The sequence below is a fragment of the Triticum urartu genome, chromosome 2 (genome assembly GCF_003073215.2).
Source record: "Triticum urartu cultivar G1812 chromosome 2, Tu2.1, whole genome shotgun sequence".
Classification (NCBI taxonomy): domain Eukaryota; kingdom Viridiplantae; phylum Streptophyta; class Magnoliopsida; order Poales; family Poaceae; genus Triticum; species Triticum urartu.
Genome location: NC_053023.1, coordinates 610,592,106 through 610,610,063, shown reverse-complemented (window position 1 = coordinate 610,610,063; position 17,958 = coordinate 610,592,106).

Below are 17,958 nucleotides of genomic sequence, written 5' to 3'. Positions count from 1 at the left end.
TGCTGATTTCAGCATTGCAAATACTTCAGGAATGGTCTTTTCCATCCCCTGCATATTGAAGTTCATCACAAAGCTCTTGTCTCTCGATGGAAGCGACTGAAGGATTCTGTCAATGACCGCGTCATCCGGGAGATTAACTCCCAGCTGAGTCAAGTGGTTATGCAACCCAGACATTTTGAGTATGTGCTCGCTGACAGAACTATTTTCCTCCATCTTACAGCTGAAGAACTTGTCGGAGACTTCATATCTCTCGACCCGGGCATGAGCTTGAAAAACCATTTTCAGCTCTTCGAACATCTCATATGCCCCGTGTCTCTCAAAACGCTTTTGGAGCCCCGGTTCTAAGCTGTAAAGCATGCCGCACTGAACGAGGGAGTAATCATCAGCACGTGTCTGCCAAGCATTCATAACGTCTTGGTTCTGTGGGACGGGTGCGTCACCTAGCGGTGCTTCTAGTACATAATCTTTCTTGGCAGCTATGAGGATGATCCTCAGGTTCCGGACCCAGTCCGTATAGTTGCTGCCATCGTCTTTCAGCTTGGTTTTCTCTAGGAACGCGTTGAAGTTGAGGACAACGTGGGCCATTTGATCTACAAGACATATTGTAAAGATTTTAGACTAAGTTCATAATATTTAAGTTCATCTATTTAATGAACTCCCACTCAGATAGACATCCCTCCAGTCATCTAAGTATAACATGATCCGAGTTAACTAGGCCGTGTCCGATCATCACGTGAGACGGACTAGTCAACATCGGTGAACATCTTCATGTTGATCGTATCTTCTATACGACTCATGCTCGACCTTTCGGTCTTCTATGTTCCGAGGCCATGTCTGTACATGCTAGGCTCATCAAGTCAACCTAAGTGTTTGCATGTGTAAATCTGTCTTACACCCGTTGTATGTGAATGTTGGAATCTATCACACCCGATCATCACGTGGTGCTTCGAAACAACGAATTGTCGCAACGGCACACAGTTAGGGGGAACACTTTCTTGAAATTATTATGAGGGATCATCTTATTTACTACCGTCGTTCTAAGTAAACAAGATGCAAAAACATGATAAACATCACATGCAATCAAATAATAATAGTGACATGATATGGCCAATATCACATAGCTCCTTTGATCTCCATCTTGGGGCTCCATGATCATCTTGTCACCGGCATGACACCATGATCTCCATCATCGTGTCTCCATGAAGTTGCTCGCCAACTATTACTTATACTACTATGGCAAGAAAGTTTTCTTACCTACGTGAAAGCCACAACGTGATTTGTCAACTTCTATTTACCCTTCATAAGGACCCTTTTCATCGAATCCGCTCCAACTAAAGTGGGAGAGACAGACATCCGCCAGCCACCTTATGCAACTAGTGCATGTCAGTCGGTGGAACCGGTCTCATGTAAGCGTACGTGTAAGGTTGGTCCGGGACGCTTCATCCCACAATACTGCTGAAGCAAAATAAGACTAGTAGCGGCAAGAAAGTTGACAACATCTACACCCACAACAAATTGTGTTCTACTCGTGCAAAAAGAACTACGCATAGACCTAGCTCATGATGCCACTGTTGGGGAATGCTGCAGAAAACAAAAAATTTCCTACGGTTTCACCAAGATCCATCTATGAGTTCATCTAGCAACGAGTGATTGGATTGCATCTACATACCTTTGTAGATCACGCGCGGAAGCGTTCAAAGAACGGGGATGAGGAAGTCGTACTCGACGTGATCCAAATCACCGGAGATCCTAGCGCCGAACGGACGGCACCTCCGCGTTCAACACACGTACGGTCAGCGTGACGTCTCCTCCTTCTTGATCCAGCAAGGGGGAAGGAGAGGTTGATGAAGACCCAGCAGCACGACGGTATGGTGGTGGATGCAGCAGTCACCGTAGCAGGGCTTCGCCGTTCTTCTGTGAGAGGGAGAGGTGTAGCAGGGGAGAGGGAGGCGCCAAGAGTCAAGGGTGCGGCTGCCCCTTCCTCCCCCCTTTATATAGGATCCCCAAGGGGGGGCGCCGGCCCTAGGAGATGGGATCTCCTGGGGGGCGGCGGCCAGGGGTGGAGTGGCCCCCAAGGCAAGTGGGGCGCCCCCCCCACCCTAGGGTTTCCAACCCTAGGCGCAGGGGGTGGGCCAAGGGGGCGCACCAGCCCACTATGGGCTGGTTCCCCTCCCCACTTCAGCCCATGGGGCCCTCCGGGATGGGTGGTCCCACCCGGTGGACCCCCGGGACCCATCCGGTGGTCCCGGTACAATACCGGTGACCCCCGAAACTCTCCCGATGGCCGAAACTGCACTTCCTATATATAATTCTTCACCTCCGGACCATTCCGGAACTCCTCGTGATGTCCGGGATCTCATCCGGGACTCCAAACAACTTTCGGGTTACGGCATATTCATATCTCTACAACCCTAGCATCACTGAACCTTAAGTGTGTAGACCCTACGGGTTCGGGAGACATGTAGACATGACCGAGATGGCTCTCCGGTCAATAACCAACATCGGGATCTAGATACCCATGTTGGCTCCCACATGCTCCTCGATGATCTCATCGGATGAACCACGATGTCGAGGATTCAAGCAACCCCGTATACAATTCCCTTTGTCAATCGGTACGTTACTTGCCCGAGATTCGATCGTCAGTATCCCAATACCTCGTTCAATCTCGTTACCGGCAAGTCACTTTACTCGTACCGTAATGCATGATCCCGTGACCAGACACTTGGTCACTTTGAGCTCATTATGATGATGCATTACCGAGTGGGCCCAGAGATACCTCTCCGTCATACGGAGTGACAAATCCGAGTCTTGATCCGTGTCAACCCAACAGACACTTTCGGAGATACCCGTAGTATACCTTTATAGTCACCCAGTTACGTTGTGACATTTGGTACACCCAAAGCACTCCTACGGTATCCGGGAGTTACATGATCTCATCGTCTAAGGAAAAGATACTTGACATTGGAAAAACTCTAGCAAATGAACTATACGATCTTGTGCTATGTTTAGGATTGGGTCTTGTCCATCACATCATTCTCCTAATGACGTGATCTCGTTATCAATGACATCCAATGTCCATAGTCAGGAAACCATGACTATCTGTTGATCAACGAGCTAGTCAACTAGAGGCTTACTAGGGACATGTTGGTGTCTATGTATTCACACATGTATTACAATTTCCGGATAACACAATTATAGCATGAATAAAAGACAATTATCATGAACAAGGAAATATAATAATAATCCTTTTATTATTGCCTCTAGGGCATATTTCCAACACCAGGGGCTACTATGAACACTAGTAAAGTACACATCAATAACATGTATATATATACTTCTGTTCACTTTGCCATCCTTCTTATCCGCCAAGTATTTGGGACAGTTTCGCTTCTAGTGACCATTTCCTTTGAAGTAGAAGCACTCAGTTTCAGGCTTGGGTCTAGCTTTGGGCTTCTTCATGGGAGTGGCAATTTGCATGACATACTTCTTGAAGTTCCCTTTCTTTCCCTTGCCCTTTTACTTGAAACTAGTGGTCTTGTCAACCATCAACACTTGATGTTTTTCTTGATTTCTACCTTCACCGATTTCAGCATTGCGAAGAGCTCGGGAATCGTTTACGTCATCCCTTGCATATTATAGTTCATCACGAAGTTCCAGTAACTTGGTGATAATGACTAGAGAACGCTGTCAATCACTATCTTATCTACAAGATTAACTCCGACTTAATTCAAGCGATTGTAGTAATCAGACATTCTGAGCACATACTCACTGGTTGAGCTATTCTCCTCCATCCTGTAGGTAAAATACTTGTCAGAGGTCTCATACCTCTCGACTAGGGCATGAGTCTGAAATACCAATTTCAGCTCTTGGAACATCTTATATGCTCCGTGGCGTTCAAAACGTTTCCAAAGTCCCGATTCTAAGACATAAAGCATGGCACACTAAACTATCAAGTATTCATCATACCGAGCTTGCCAAACGTTCATAACATCTGCATCTGCTCCTGCAATAGTTCTGTCACCTAGAGGTGCATCAAGGACATAATTCTTCTATGCAACAATCAGGATAATCCTCAGATCTCGGAGCCAGTCCACATCATTGATACTATCATCTTTCAACTTATTTTTCTCTAGGAACATATCAAAAATAAACGGGGAGCTGCATCGCAAGCTATTGATCTACAACACAGATATGCAAATACTATCAGGACTAAGTTCATGATAAATTAAAGTTCAATTAATCATATTACTTAAGAACTCCCACTTGGATAGACATCCCTATAGTCATCTAAATGATTACGTGATCCATATCAACTAAACCATGTCCGATCATCACGTGAGATGGAGTAGTTTACAATGGTGAACATCTCTATGTTGATCATATCTACTATATGATTTACGTTTGACCTTTCGGTCTCAGTGTTCCAAGGCCGTATCTTCATATGCTAGGCTCGTCAAGTTTAACCCAAGTATTCTGCACGTGCAAAACTGGCTTGCACCCGTTGTATGTTAACGTAGAGCTTATCACACCCTATCATCACGTGGTGTCTCGGCACGACGAACTATAGCAACGGTGCATACTCAGGGAGAACACTTGTACCTTGAAATTTAGTGAGGGATCATCTTATAATGCTACCACCGTACTAAGAAAAATAAGATGCATAAAGGATAAACATCGCATGCAATCAAAATATGCGACATGATATGGCCATTATCATCTTGTGCCTTTGATCTCCATCTCCAAAGCATCGCATGATCTCCATCGTCACCGGCTTGACACCTTGATCTCCATCGTAGCATCGTTGTCGTCTCGCCAACTATTGGTTCTACGACTATCGCTACCGCTTAGTGATAAAGTAAAGTAATTACATGGCAATTGCATTTCATACAATAAAGCGACAACCATAAGGCTCCTGCCAGTTGCCGATAACTTTTACAAAGCATGATCATCTCATACAACAATTTATATCTCATCACGTCTTGACCATATCACATAACAACATGCCTTGCAAAAACAAGTTAGACATCCTCTACTTTGTTGTTGCAAGTTTTACGTGGCTGCTACGAGCTTCTAGCAAGAACCGTTCTTACCTACGCATCAAAACACTACAAAAAAGACACTTCCGTGATGATACGTGTTTGTCACAGTAGGTCGCGTTTTTGTCATGCATGTACATCCATGACGATTTTATGACAGAATCAAGATAGTCATACCTGTGCTGTCGTAGAAGTGTTCCATGACATTACCAAAATTATCATCACGGAAGTGTCCACTTCCATGACGATAAATCACGCGTCATAGAAGTTCTTTCTTCAAGGGTGACCAACACGTGGCATCCACCATAACGGAACACCGTTAAGCTATCGATCGGGTCCGGTTTTGGATCTGATAACCCGTTAACAGCCGGGACCAATGGGAAATTTCCACATGTAAAATTCTAATTGGCCAGAGGGAACACCTGTCAGCTCGCCAGTGGGCTAGATGTCACTCATCCATTGGAGGAGACATGCCTATGATACCTCGACATGTGGCTGGGCCCAACAGAGGCCCATATAGGTTAAAAAGGCCGGCCCAGTCAAAGGCCCGTAGTACTTACTCAGGTACTAGTGGAGCAACCCAATAACGGTCTGCTTAATAAAGGCCCATTTACGGCCTGAAGCCAGATCTGGCCCATTAATTGTTCACCGAATATTTGGGCCCAATTATAACCCAGTGATTTTCGGCCTGTTAGAGGCCCGATTTAGACATGGGCCCATTTTAGCCCGGTGTTACTTTCGTCCTGGGAATGGCCCGTGCTGCCCATGGGCCATATATGGTCCGATGGGACATCGGGCCCACTAATGGCCCGTGATAAAGGTGGCAACAGTGAAGCCCAACGTGGCTTTGGGCCTGTTAAAGGCCTGTCGCATAATTCGGCACGTTGAGGTCTGTACTAAGCTTTCGGCCTCTTAAAGGCCCATGATATCAGTGGGCCAACTAAGGCCCGAGATATGTTTCGGCCTGGTAACTGCCCGTGATATAACTGGGCCCAAAAAGGCCCGGTCTACATTTCAGCCTGCTGAAGGCCCGTCGATGACTAGTGAAAATTGAGGCCCAACATGCATTTCGGCCTACTAAAGGCCCATGGTTTCACCTGGGCCGTAACAGGCCAGTACAATATTCAGCCTGTTAATGGCCCAACGCTACCTGGGCCAAACTAAGCGCTGGATCCACAAAAGGCCCAACTAGAATATAGGCCGGTGTAAGTTGTGGCCCTCGCGCAAAGTGTGAAGGCCCCAATCATTCGGGCCCAAGATGCAGGCCGGCCCAATTGTGGCCCACTAAAAACCAGGCCCGTTAGAGGCGAATGTTTGGGCCCGGTCGACTACATCTAATTTTTTTCCAGATAGCGAATGATAGTAGTAACTAGTAGGAATTAAGAACGAACCTACTCTATACAATAAAGAAATTTCGGCATAGTAACTAAGAATAAACCTACACTATACAATAAAGGATTTATGGTATATTACATCCACTGGGCATCGAAGTTCGCCACCAGTAATCATAAAGTGCAACGAAGAAGCAGATTACAAAAACTGGGCACCATTGCAGCGTAACAAAATAATACTGAACCGAGACCACTTCCAAGACAGTTCAAGAAAGGTTAGCCTTGCGCGGGAACTGCGGCGCAAGCTGCTAAGCAAGGCTATGAGACTGGCCTAGCATGTCGGTCATAGCTTCCAGGTGTAGCTGTTTAGCGATCAGGTTCTCATTGGTGTTATCCGCAATCTTTCTTAGAGATAGGATTTCAAGTCGAAGTTGAGTTGCAGAATACCTTTCTGCTAGAACTTGGGACTGAAGAAGTTGAACTGATTCAAATAATGAATTCTGTGAGCTTGTCTGACTGCTAGTCTCAAGTAACTTGAACACTGCATCAACACAAGACTTTGGGGTTGTCTCGCTATCTTCAAGATGTTTTGCCTTCTTTGCTGCAATATATGTTGGGTTTGTCTCACAGCCATCAGCAGACTTGTGCATGCCATCAGGCATATCACCCTGAAACAAAGCAGAGAGATGACAAATTTTGCACGTGTATAAACAAAGATGATAATTGTGCTGTCAATTCCATCCAATTTTAAATTAGAAAATAAAGAGTAAGTTCAAAATATCAATAGGATAATTTGGCATTGTTCATAATGTGGGGAGCTTGTGACGCCCCGAGACTGATGTGCCAGGTGTCCTCCAGTTATTCGCTGTTGTGGCCTTGTCATTTGCTTGCGTGTTGCATCTTGCCATGTCATCATCCGCATTGCATCATCATGTTTTCAAAACTTGCATCCGTCTCGATCTCCTCGTTACGTCCGTTGTCCGTTCTGAGCCCAGACACACTTGCACGCGCCCGCGACATGTCCGAAATATTATTTTGTAAGTGGCCGGAAAATGTTCTCGGAATGGGATGAAAGTTGGCATGCGGTGTTGTTATGTTGTTAGTAGGTCGCCTCCCAAGCTTCATCGCATTCGGAGTCCGTTTGATGCCCCAACGGATAACTATAGCGGTAGTATAGCCGGTCTAACGTCAGACGTTTTCGGTCTCCGAAAACAGTCCCCGGGCCTCTCTCTTCTCTTCTCTCAGCCCAAGGCTTTCTGCACAGCCCACTGCCTACCGCCGGGCCCAACTTAATCTGTCTCGGTTATGCCCGCGGCCCTCCCCTCGCGCACGCGTCCGGAATTTGTCCCGGACCCGACCCGGACAGTTGTCACCGTTGGACTCAAAACATCCCTGAACATCTACAAAACATCTCCGTTTTTCTCTTTGGGCTACCTAACCTATTTTTCCCGTCCGTCCGATTAAGATCGGAGGGACCAAATGACCCTATCCAAAAATCCACTTACTATATATAGACCATTCCCCTAGGCAGCAACCCTAAAATCTAGGTCTTTTGTCCTCCTCAGCCGCCGACACACTCCAAATCCCCCTCGGGATCCAACCCCTCGGTCGCCGCCGCATCCTCCTCGTTTTTCTCGGCCAACCAACCAGATCCACTCCTTCTGTTTTTCCTTGAGATCCACCTACTCCTTCCCCGGAGCTCCTCCTCTGCTTCTCCTCGAACCAGTAGCAGCAGCGCAGCGCCCAAGCACTCCTCACCTCGCCGGTGCACCCTGCCTCCACTCCGGCGCCGGGAACAAAACCCCCCGCGCCCGGATCTCACCACCACGTCGTCGTCCAGGACCCCGCTGGCCTCCCTTTTCTTCTTCTGCAGGAAGAGGACGACGCTCCAGCCACGCCACATTCGTCTCCGTCGCCAGCGCCAAGTCCTGCCGCCAGCAGTGCCTCGGCCGTCCTCGTCCATGCGCTCGAGACAGCGAGTGAGGACCTCACTGCATCCCTGGTCTCCTCCGAGCGCCGCCCCTTTGCGTTCTCCACCGCAGTCGAGCCGCCCAAGTCCCAAGACGCCATGGTCGGCCTCCTCTGTTCGATCACCGTCGCCCCGCGCCACTAGCCGGAGAATCTCCATCGCCGGCTGAAACTCCGTAGGTCACCGAGTCCCATCTCCGAACCACGACCACCACCAGGGACCCCCTCCACGCTCCATCGACCCCGCCAGCGCAGCAGCGCCTCGTCCACTCGGCGTCTTCGCTACGTGGGTCTCCCCTGCCCGTTGCCATGGATGGCCGCCGTCCCGCTGCTCCGAGACCAAGTGCCATCGTTTTGCAACCACCTCCCTCGAGTTCTTCCCCAATACCGTCGTCCTCAACCGCGCCAAGTCCCTCGGCGCCGCGACCCGTCGCCAGTCTGCTTCCCTTCGCCCCAGAATCCGGTCGCCCTAAACCTGTCGCTGCCGATTTTCGCTTTTCTTCAGATACGAGAGCAGCTCACCCGCCCCGCTCGATGCATTGACCGCAGGCCCAGCCAGCGCCAGGAGGGCCCAGCCTCCTCCGCAGCCTGCCCGCACCGCGCCATGCGCCTACAGGCTCAGATGGGCTTGGCCCAATGTGAGCAACCCTTGCCAGATCCAGTTTTAGCCCGTGTAGCTCTTTTTTTCCACTCTGTGCGTTTTTTTTCTTTCCAATGCATGCATAATTACAGGAGGATGCCATTATTTTAATTTGCTCACAAGTAAATAACCGTGCATCGGATTAAAACCAACTTAATATGAAACTTGCTGAGATTTTCATCTAGTTTAATAATATGCAACTTTCATCTATGTTTAAAATGTTTAAAATGCTGTTTGTTTAAATTTGCTCCTATGCCATGCTAAAATGATTTATTTCATAACTAAATAACCGTAACTCGGAATTTAATAAACTTTATATGTAAATGGGGTAGAAAAATGCCTAGTTTAACATGGTGGCTTTACTTTGCATGTTTAATAACTCTAAAATTGTGTTTAGAGAAGATCAGTACCACAACCAAAATATGCACATGAGGATTTTTCCGGACTTGTTGCTTGTTGTTCTGGCCTCATTTAAACATGCCTAGTTAGGTAGTTTTCATTTGCTTCACCCTCTTGCCATGCTAACAAAATTTAATCTTGTTGGGTACATAAAAGGGAGAGAACTAAATAAGTCATGTGGTGTTTTCTTCAATATGCAACTCCGTTGCATAATGAGCTCCACTTAATTTGTAGTATTGTTTGTGCACTTTGCCATGCCATGCTTCATTAAACCGGACATGCATCATACTCGATTGTGCATCATGCCATGTTGATGTGTTGGTTGTTTACTATGTTGTTTGCTTCTTTTCGGTGTTGCTTCTTCGGGTTGGTTCCGATAACGTCGTGTGTGTGAGGATCCGTTCGACTACGTCCGTTTATCTTCTTCATGGACTCGTTTTTCTTCCTTGCGGGATTTCAGGCAAGATGACCATACCCTCGAAATCACTTCTATCTTTGCTTGCTTAGTTGCTCGCTCTTTTGCTATGCCTATGCTGCGATACCTACCACTTGCTTAACATGCTACCCATATTGTTGAACCAAGCCTCTAACCCACCTTGTCCTAGCAAACCGTTGTTTGGCTATGTTACCGCTTTGCTCAGCCCCTCTTATAGCGTTGTTAGTTGCAGGTGAAGATTGAAGTTTGTTCCTTGTTGGAACATGGAGATGTTGTTCCTTGTTGGAATATGTTTACTTGTTGGGATATCACAATATCTCTTATTTAATTAATGCATCTATATACTTGGTAAAGGGTGGAAGGCTCGGCCTTATGCCTGGGGTTTTGTTCCACTCTTGCCGCCCTAGTTTCCGTCATATCGGTGTTATGTTCCCGGATTTTGCGTTCCTTATGCGGTTGGGTTATAATGGGAACCCCTTGACAGTTCGCTTTGAATAAAACTCCTCCAGCAAGGCCCAACCTTGGTTTTACCATTCGCCACCTAGCCTTTTTCCCTTGGGAGTCACACATCCCGAGGGTAATCTTTATTTAATCCCCCCGGCCAGTGCTTGTCTAAGTGTTGGTCCAAACTAGAGCCACTTGCGGCGCCACCTCGGGGAAACTTGAGGGCTGGTTTTAGCTGTACTTAGTGTTCATCCAGTGTTGCCCTGAGAACGAGATATGTGCAGCTCCTATCAGGATCGGCGCATCGGGCGGTCTTGCTGGACTTGTTTTACCATTGTCGAGGATGTCTTGTAACCAGGATTCCGAGCCTGATCGGGTCTTCCTGCTAGAAGGAATATCCTTCATTGACCGTGAGAGCTTGTGATGGGCTAAGTTGGGACACCCCTGCAGGGTTTTTGAACTTTCGAAAGCCGTGCCCGCAGTTATGGGCAGATGGGAATTTGTTAATGTCCGGTTGTAGAAAACCTGAAGTTGACCTTAATTAAAATACATCAACCACGTGTGTTACCATGATGGTCTCTTCTCGGCAGGGTCCGGGAAGTGAACACGGTGTTGGAGTTATGTTTGACTTAGGTTGTTCTTGGATCACTTCTTGATCATAGTTTTATCGATCGTGCCTTGCCTTCTCTTCTTGCTCTCTTTTGCGTATGTTCGCCACCATATATGCTAGTCACTTGCTGCAGCTCCACCTCATACCTTTGCCTTACCCATAAGCTTAAATAGTCTTGATCGCGAGGGTGTGAGATTGCTGAGTCCCCGTGACTCACAAATACTTCCAAAACCTGTTTGCAGGTGCCGATGATACCGTGCAGGTGACACAACCAAGCTCAAGGAGGAGCTCGATGAAGATCTTGTCCTCTGTGTTGTTTTGTTCTAGTTGATCTGTAGTGGAGCCCAGTTGGGGTCGATCGGGGATCTGTGTAGCATTTGGGGCAGTCTTCTTTCATTTTGGTTCCATAGTCGGACCTTGTTTGTATCTGGATGATGTAATGCTTTATTCATGTATTGTGTGAAGTGGCGATTGTAAGCCAACTATGTATCTCTTTCCCTTATGTATTACATGGGTTGTGTGAAGATTACCTCACTTGCGACATTGCTTTCAATGCGGTTATGCATCTAGGTCATGCTTCGACACATGGGAGATATAGCCGCATCGAGGGCGTTACAAGTTGGTAATCAGAGCCTTCCCCGACCTTAGGAGCCCCCTGCTTGATCGAATCGTTGGCATTGTTAAGTCTAGAAAAACGTTTTGAGTCATTTAGGATTATATATCGGAGAGTAGGACTTCTTTTTACTCCTCAGTCCCTTCGTCGCTCTGGTGAGGCATCCTGACGTAGAGTTTTGACTCTTCTCTTCTCAAATTTCACTAAAAAAATTTAGGATCACGCGGGTATCTTGGAATTGTTCCGATGGTTTTGTGACGAGAACATTGTCCTTGGTGCCTCCTGTCATTTAGGGGTTGTGGCAGTGTCCCGGGGAGTTGAGCTGCGAGGTGTTGTCGTCACAATTTTATCGTTGCAGTTCTGGAATACCTGAGTTTAGTTTCGCCGACATCGAAAATCTCTTTTATGCAGTTGTTGTTGAGATAACCTCGACGCCACCCAGTAATGGGGCGGGAGTTCGGGAGTATTGCCATAACTCCTATAACGGATGCTTTTCGAAGGTTGAGGTAAACGATTTCCGAAGGTTTCTTGGTTATGTGTTGAAGGATGGATACAGCTGGATGTAGGATTTGCTAGTTTTGGGTGAGATATTATGCTTCCCCTGTATCCCCAACACCTGATTGCATAACCGGAAAATTTCGGGAGTTTATAAGTGGGAATTCAAGTAGCTCTTAGGATATCTTTCCAACGGATATAGGATATGAAATTGGGGTTCGACGTCTAGTGGTCCGCCTATTCACGGTTGGTTTTATAGTGGTCTCGTTGTGTCTTAAAGAGTCCTTGGCTATGCCAACTCGGGGACGCTTCGTATGTCATGTGCACTGCCTTGTACATGATGGTGCTGTACGATCGAGCCCGTGTAGGCCCCACCACGAAAACTTCAGACGAAATTTCTATCATATGTTTGTTCCGGCTTATTCTGCAAGCCAATCCTTTGTTTTTGTTTGGAGTTGTGGTATTCGAGTTGCTTCAATGTCAAGTGTTGATTCCATACCTTCCCCAAATGGTGTTCTCATACTCCGCTGTGAATACTAATCCTTCTCGATAATCGAGATTGTTATGCCAATCTTGTTCTACCGGTGTGTGTCTCTTCAAGTGGATCCGATCACTTCAACATTCGCAAGATCAATTATCAGTTCTTCTCAATGTTGTTTGTTTCATCCATCTCCAAGTTGCCTTTGTTTTTCCCGCCCTCCCTCCCTTGTTTTTCTTCAAGGACTTAGATTTCTTAATCGAGTATCCATCTTATTGATGTGAAGCCTCTCCATTCTTTTCCTTCAATGTTCTTACCCGGTGATTCTCATGAAGATACTAATGGAGCTTCTAGTTCATCATTCTTCGTTTCTTTTATCTTCCCCGATGGTTTCAAGTCAAGCTTTGTTGATCTTACCCTTTCCTCATTTCAATGCCTTCTCATACCGGTGCACCTCATAATAATTCACTTCTCGCTATTCATTTGTTCCGGCGTGCTCAAGCTTTCTCAAAAGGCTCGTCTTGTCATTCAAGATCCGTTCAACCTATTTCGAGGTTGTTATCTCATTCTGGCCATATAATTCAACCGGTGCATTCTCTCTTTTAAATTGTTCTACGGTGTATCTTTTGAGTGGGCCCTAACCCACAGGTCTTTTCCCCAGGATCTTACCTGACTCTTATAATTTCCAGAGTTATTCTCATATTCATCTCAAAGTTTGACGTAAGAATGATTTATCATCAGTCAAATGCCTTTCTCCAAGATCGGTTAAATTCTTTTCATCGTTGTCTCAACCTTTTCCATTCTTCATTCTGGAGTGCCTCAACAATTCTTGGTGGTGTTTCTCGTCGTCATTCTCGGATTTTGAAGACCGAAGAAGAGTTTTTCCTCCATATCTTGTCCGTTCTCTCAGAGATTCGTGATTCTAGTTTGAGGCCATCCTCTCATAATTGTTTTTGATTGTGGAAATTCTTTTCATCCTTCCGGAGCAATTCAAGAGTCTTTTCTGTTTGATTCTCCGAAGCCCATCATTTCAGAAGATTTATTCATTCTCAGCTTTCAGCTATCATTCTCCAAATCTTACCGGTGCATCATTCAAGTATTCTCTTATCAGCTCGTGATCGCTTCGTTATCATGTATCTAAATTCTCTCAAGCTTCTACGTTCATTTGCTAATTCTTCCCGGTGTTATCCTTATCTTTTCCTCGGTCATTTTAATTCTTACGGTGGTTCGTTAAAGACTTCTCTTCCTTCGTTATCATATCAATTTATTCGTTGTCTCAACCCTACGAGTGGTTCGTCGAAGACCTTCTCAAGTTTACTCTATATCTATCTTAATCCTTTCTACGAGAATAAGTAGTATGCCAAATCCGTTGCTTGTCATCAATTTAAATTGGTGAAGGATAAGCATAATGTAATTCTTATTCTTGTTTCATCGAGTAAATTCAATTATTCCGGAGGTTCATCAAATTCTCAGTTTCAATTGGTTCATCTTTTATTTTTCCCGGAGTTCCAAGCTTTCATCATCATGAAGATCCATCTTATCATTGCAAGGCTTCAACCTTATTCTTTTCATCCTTCATTTTGTTTGATCATTCTTTTATTACCGGAGTTCTTCATGGAGGCTCTACATGATGGTTCATCAAGGATTTAATTCATTCTCGAAGTGTTCATTGAGACTCTTTTCTAAGGAGCTCACGCATTCTTCATCTTGCTATCCGGAGTGCAATTCTTTCTTCCGTATCTTTGGAGGTGGTATTATGTCATTCTTGATAATTAGAGTTCATGTTTCATGATTCACAAGTTATCAAGAATGAGGTATTTTAAACCCATCGATCTCTTCTTTGGAGTTATCTTGGGTTATATTTCACCTAAAGCCTTCCCTAAGGATTGTTACTATTATGGTGCTTATAAATGACCCAAGTTCTTCATTTATCCTCCCGGTGAAATAAGTTTCTTGTCTCCTTGTTCATACCAATCCAATCTTGTTTCCATTTATCACAGAATTTCACCTCAAGTTTTTAGATGTTTTCATAAACCCACGAGCAGCTTATTGTTTTCGTTGTTGATTTTTCAACAACTCCGTTCAAGCCTTATCCGTAAGGATGTTTTCTTTCAAATTCATCTGTGGGAAGAGTTATCATTTTCTTCTCCATAATTTAATTCCAATGATCTACCTTCTATTCCTTCATCCGGAGGCATTGTGATTTTTCTCTTTTCTCTCATCATCTCGAATTGTGAGGATCATGTTCTTTCATGCTTATCCTTTTGACCGGAGTGTTGTGCCTTCTATTCAAGTCCTCCCATCTTATCAAGTTTTCCATCCCTTCTCAACCGGAGTGCTGTTTGAAATCGTTCTACCCTTGTGCCATTCTTTCAATAGTTTCGGAGGCAGTGTCTTGTTGATTTCATCAAGCATACACTCATCTTGTCAAGTTCTTATTCAATTCATTTTCTTTCAGTCGGAGTGCTGCCCAAATTATATTATTCTGATTCCTTCTCCATTTGGTTTTGACCGGAGTGGCTTCAATGTCAATCCTGTCATTTAAGCTCGTCTTTTTCGCCGTATTTCTGGTTCCTTGTCTAACAGAGTGTTTTCCACTTCGTTCATCTTCATTGTATTCCTTTTCTCTCAATTTTTCCAACCTTTTCAAGGTTCTTTGGTCTCACTCGTTTGTCAAAGAAGCAATTTGGTTTACCTCTTCTCCTCCTCTTCCTTGTCCCTCCGGTGCCATCCCTAGGATCTCGGGTCGAGATCCTCTCGTAGTGGTGGAGTGTTGTGACGCCCCGAGACTGATGTGCCAGGTGTCCTCCAGTTATTCGCTGTTGTGGCCTTGTCATTTGCTTGCGTGTTGTATCTTGCCATGTCATCATCCGCATTTCATCATCATGTTTTCAAAACTTGCATCCGTCTCCGTCTCCTCGTTATGTCCGTTGTCCATTCTGAGCCTAGACACACTTGCACGCGCCCGCGGCAAGTCCGAAATATTATTTTGTAAGTGGCCGGAAAATGTTCTCGGAATGGGATGAAAGTTGGCATGCGGTGTTGTTATGTTGTTAGTAGGTGGCCTGCCCAGTTTCATCGCATTCGGAGTCCGTTTGACGCCCCAACAGATAACTATAGCGGCAGTATAGCCGGTCTAACATCGGACGTTTTCGGTCTCCGAAAACAGTCGCCGAGCCTCTCTCTTCTCTTCTCTCAGCCCAAGGCTTTCTGCGCAGCCCACTGCCTACCGCCGGGCCCAACTTAATCTCTCTCGGTTATGCCCGCGGCCCTCCCCTCGCGCGCGCGTCCAGAATTTGTCCCGGACCCGACCCGGACAGTTGTCACTGTTGGACTCAAAACATCCCCGAACATCTACAAAACGTCTCCATTTTTCTCTTTGGGCTACCTAACCTATTTTTCCCGTCCGTCCGATTAAGATCGGAGGGACCAAATGCCCCTATCCAAAAATCCACTTACTATATAAAGACCAATCCCCTAGGCAGCAACCCTAAAATCTAGGTCTTTTGTCCCCCTCAGCCACCGGCACACTCCAAATCCCCCTCGGGATCCATCCCCTCGGTCGCCGCCGCATCCTCCTCGTTTTTCTTGGCCAACCAACCAGATCCACTCCTTCTGTTTTTCCTTGAGATCCACCTACTCCTTCCCCGAAGCTCCTCCTCCGCTTCTCCTCGAACCAGTAGCAGCAGCGCAGCGCCCAAGTACTCCTCACCTTGCCGGTGCACCCTGCCTCCACTCCGGCGCTGGGAACGAAACCCCCCACGCCCGGATCTCACCACCACGTCGTCGTCCAGGACCCCACTGGCCCCTTTTCTTCTTCTGCGGGAAGAGGACGACGCTCCAGCCGTGCCACGTTCGTCTCCGTCAGCAGCGCCCCGGCCGTCCTCGTCCATGCGCTCGAGACAGCGAGTGAGGACCTTGCTGCGTCCCTGGTCTCCTCCGAGCGTCGCCCCTTTGTGTTCTCCACCGCGGTCGAGCCGCCCAAGTCCCAGGACGCCATGGTCGGCCTCCTCTGTTCGATCTCCGTCGCCCCGCGCCACTAGCCGGAGCATCTCCATTGCCGGCTGAAACTCCGCAGGTCACCGAGTCCAATCTCCGGACCACGACCACCACCAGGGACCCCCTCCGTGCTCCATCGACCCCGCCAGCGCAGCAGCGCCTCGTCCACTCAGCGTCTTTGCTGCGTGGGTCTCCCCTGCCTGTTGGCATGGATGGCCGTTGTCCCGCTGCTCCGAGACCAAGTGCCATCGTTTTGCAGCCACCTCCCTCGAGTTCTTCCCCAACGCCGTCGTCCTCAACCGCGCCAAGTCCCTCGGCGCCGCGACCTGTCGCCAGTCTGCTTCCCTTCGGCCCAGAATCCGATCGCCCTGAACCTGTCGCTGCCGATTTTCGCTTTTCTTCAGATACGAGAGCAACTCAGCCGCCCCGCTCGATGCGTTGACCGCAGGCCCAGCCAGCGCCAGGAGGGCCCAGCCTCCTCCGCGGCCTGCCCGCGCCGCGCCATGCGCCTCCAGGCTCAGATGGGCTTGGCCCAATGTGAGCAACCCTTGCCAGATCCAGTTTCAGCCCGTGTAGCTTTTTTTCCAGTCTGTGCATTTTTTCTTTGCAATGCATGCATAATTACAGGAGGATGCCATTATTTTAATTTGCTCACAAGTAAATAACCATGCATCGGATTCAAACAAACTTAACGTGAAACTTGCTTAGATTTTCATCTAGTTTAATAATATGCAACTTTCATCTATGTTTAAAATGCTGTTTGTTTAAATTTGCTCCTATGCCATGCTAAAATGATTTATTTCATAACTAAATAACCGTAACTCAGAATTTAATAAACTTTATATGTAAACGGGGGTAGAAAAATGCCTAGTTTAACATGGTGGCTTTACTTTGCATGTTTAATAACTCTAAAATTGTGTTTAGGGCAGATCAGTACCACAACCAAAATATGCACATGAGGATTTTTCCGGACTTGTTGCTTGTTGTTCCGGCCTCATTTAAACTTCCCTAGTTAGGTAGTTTTCATTTGCTTCACCCTCTTGCCATGCTAACAACATTTAATCTTGTTGGGTACATAAACGAGAGAGAACTAAATAAGTCATGTGGTGTTTTCTTCAATATGCAACTCCGTTGCATAATGAGCTCCACTTAATTTGTAGTATTGTTTGTGCACTTTGCCATGCCATGCTACATTAAACCGGACATGCATCATACTCGATTGTGCGTCATGCCATGTTGATGTGTTGGTTGTTTACTATGTTGTTTGCTTCTTTCCAGTGTTGCTTCTATGGGTTGGTTCCGATAACGTCGTGTGTGCGAGGATCCGTTCGACTACGTCCGTTTATGTTCTTCATGGACTCTTTCTTCTTCCTTGCGAGATTTTAGGCAAGATGACCATACCCTCGAAATCACTTCTATCTTTGCTTGCTTAGTTGCTCGTTCTTTTGCTATGCCTATGCTGCGATACCTACCACTTGCTTATCATGCCACCCATATTGTTGAACCAAG